Genomic DNA, 3,482 nt, shown 5'->3' on the forward strand with positions numbered 1-3,482 from the left:
ATTTACATAGAACACCCAAGTGCCCTCCTGAATGCCCATCTCCCATCGAGCCCATCGCCCATCCACATCCCTCCATCGCCCCTCAGTCTGTGCTCTACAGTTGTGAGTCGTTCATGATTTGTTTCTAAAGGCCTTTCTGATCCTAATGTTTTATTATTCTGTGATAAAGGTGGCACTGGGCAGCATGTTCTGTGATTTTTAATTCATTAATTAGGTATTTCCTCAATGGCCAGAGTTGCTTCAATGCTCTGACTAGAATAATCGTGACTAGGCTTCTGGGTTAATAATTCACTGAAATAAATAAGCCATTTCACACCTCCTCTTGTGTTCTCCTTTCCAACTCTTAACATGAAAACAAACAGCAAACGGCAATGAATTAATTCACAAGCAAAGATTATTTTTGGCAATTAGATAAGCTAGGCACTTCTCTGTTTATACATACCCATTATATACATAAATCCATATGTACATTTATAAATATGTAGAGACGTGCTACCATTTTTTATTAATTGTGAATATCCCAAAAAATAAAGTTAAAATAGCTAACATTATATTTATTGAGCACATATTATGTCCAAGCACTGTTAAAGGTTTTATTTACATTATCAGCAACTTCTTTCAATTAATTCCTTCTATTTCCATCTTAACACCCACAATTAGGTTCTCAAAATATGGAAGTTTATAAAGTTTATTGCGAACATCTTGTCTGGTAGGCATAACTGTTAGAGTGTGGGAAATAATATTTCAAAAAAAGCACCCTCAGTGTTTCTGATCTTTGACTAAAGGTCTCTTTAGACATGCAGGCATTTGACTCCATTCATATCTAGGGGTAGGGGTTTTGTCTCCAAAAAACTCTCCTCTTTTGGATTGGGGGGGAAATCTTGGAGTTTATGGAGGGTGGGAGACATGGCCATCTCTACTGGGGTCAGAAAAAAAAGTGTCCATAGGGCTCCATTAAAATTTTCCTGGCAGTGTAGGTTATATTTGATAAACCACTATGATATTTGAATCACATGTTCTGGAAACAGTTATAGAATAACTTTTCGCATACCCGAGACAATTTAGGTGTGCTTCTTCCAGTCTGGGCCCTGCCAAAATGCACACAAGTACCGAAATGTCATAGGATTCCTAATTTCCACATGTTTTGCTCATGCAGCGCTCCCAGTTATGAAACATTAAGTAGCAGAAGGGACGTGGTTCATGTTATGATGATTAAAATTCTACATGTTTCCCCGAAATGTACAAATATAAAATGTGCTGGGTTCTACTCATATGCTTGCATATGGAAAACAAATAAAAACTGTTTACTTTGGCTACAACAAATGTCCTTTCCTTGCCTGGTGGCTTTGGATATTCCTCAGCCAAACCAAACATGCATCTTCTCAGCATACCAGGATCTGTATTTAATGTAATAATGAGTTTCTCGTTTCCAGCTTCCCTTCTCGCTCCCTTTTTTTTAAGACTCCATTGTTAAATAAGAAATGGATAATGTCAGCCTTCCCCATAGCACCCATAGTATTTGTTGCTGTTTCATAAGTAATTTAGGAAAGCGACTGAAGCATAAAGAAGCTAAATTATTTATTACTGTATTCTCCTCTACTGGATATCACTGTAATCTTCAATATTAATGCCTTCCTTACAAGTGTAAGGTTGGAAAATTGAAGTTAGGGGGTTAAATTTATAAACTAAACAATTACGAAGTGCTTTCAGGTGCATAGTTGATTCTGCTTTTATCATTAAATCCAAATAGTGCTTCACTTAATGCATGCGTTATCTAAATATTTGTCTAATACGCAGTTACGTATTCTTTGTGTGTGTTTATATATTCTTAATCGTTGTAATACCATCTTTAAATGACTCTCTTTTAGGGTCAGAAGCAGCTCGATTCAGCTGTCCTGAGTCAAGGGCGAGCTTACCGGTCACCAATTCAGCGACTAGTGTAGCCAGGATGGAGCAATGCCCGAGTAATGGAAACCCTTCATCAGAACCCACCCTTGCCAGAGCTGGTGATTCAGGCAGTTTATGGGTTAACTCCAAGCAATGATTTGGAGAACCTAGTGTTCATGGAGAAGCGTCCCATGTGCATGTTGTCTGCAAGTTTGTGTATGGGGCAGCCAGGGGAAGTCAGAGGAGACAATGGTTCTAATGTGTTTCTCTTGGGTCAAACACAAAAGAGTGTACATACACAGGGGCCATTAAGGAAATAAATGGCCAAAAAAAAAAAAAAAAAAAAGCAAGCATAGGGAACCCCTTTGCCAGACTCAGCTGTCATCTCTGTAAGGGTGCTCACTTTAGCAGCATTTATGTTACAATTGGAATGATACAGGGAAGATTAGCACGGCCCCTGCACAAGGATGATATGAAAATTCGCAATGCATTCTGTATTTATTAGAGCTTACTTAAAAAAAAAAAAAAAAGTCTGCACAGGAAGCCCTGATCTCTCACCTGCTTGCCCAGAGAACAGTTGTATTCAAAAGGCATGAAAATACCGCAGGTTCTCAAGCTAAAACTTGAAGTCATCTTCATAAATGAGCATCCCCTCTTCCCCATTTTTCTGGAATTGGTCACACTACCATCATCCTCCTGATTCCTGGGGAATGTTTTGGGACCCTGTCCCTTACTGCCCATTTCCACTGCCACACTGTGCCCCCGTCTCCTGGCTCCAGCTGCGCGGACACCAGTGGGACACCCTGCCTACAGGGGTATTTTGATCACTGTCCGTGGTCTCCTGCTTGAGAACACACAGTGGCTACTCTGTCTGCTTTAACAATTATATCCTCCTCAGGACCCTGAACTGTCTCCAAAGGCTGAGCACCTGCCTCTGCCTGCTGAGCTAGCCCATGTAGCTGCCTCTCAGCATGGCTTACCCTGAGCCCAAGCCTTCCCAGTTGCTCTCTGCCCCCCAAATTTACATCTCCTCCCTATCCCGCCCACTTCCTAAAGTCATGCCCGCTATTCCTTTTGCATTTGAGGATATGTTGTTTGTACATGTCTCCTCTTTGGGGCATATCTGTGTTTAGGGCATGGGGTATTGAACAATCTCATATATTTTCCCAGCCCACATTAAAAAGAAAAGGCTATGTTGACCCAAATGAGCGTATCTGAAGTTTACAAGGTATGAGTGCAATAGGAATGCCTTTTTAAATGGTGTTTGGAAATAGAAGCTGAAAAGGCAACAGAGAAGTGAACATGACAAGGAAGGGATACAAATTTGTGATGGGAGGGACGCCTGGGATGTATGCCTTCAGCTTGGGTCAGGAATCCAGGGTCCTGGGATGGAATCCCTTATCTTGTTCAGTGGGCAGCCTGCTTCTCCCTCTGCCTCTCCCTGCCCCTTATGATCTCTCTCTGATAAATAAATAAATAAAATCTTTTAAAAAATAAAAAATAAATTCGTGATGGGAGATACCATACTGCTCCTTCCCATAGCCACATGCTTCTCGGGGAGGATCAGAAAAGTCAGATTTGATCACTGGCAAATA

The 3,482-nt window shown here is 40.9% G+C and overlaps 1 non-coding gene across 1 annotated transcript; it reads left to right on the forward strand.

The window, feature by feature from the left end:
- The first annotated feature begins 2,282 nt into the window (after nucleotides 1–2,282).
- On the forward strand, nucleotides 2,283–2,389 carry LOC116880757. The gene has a single exon (XR_004385271.1). It is a non-coding gene; the product is annotated as a U6 spliceosomal RNA (small nuclear RNA).
- The last annotated feature ends 1,093 nt before the right edge of the window (nucleotides 2,390–3,482 follow it).

Source organism: Lontra canadensis, unplaced genomic scaffold, assembly GCF_010015895.1.
Source record: "Lontra canadensis isolate GAN:19392208 unplaced genomic scaffold, GSC_riverotter_1.0 scaffold67, whole genome shotgun sequence".
Classification (NCBI taxonomy): Eukaryota; Metazoa; Chordata; class Mammalia; order Carnivora; family Mustelidae; genus Lontra; species Lontra canadensis.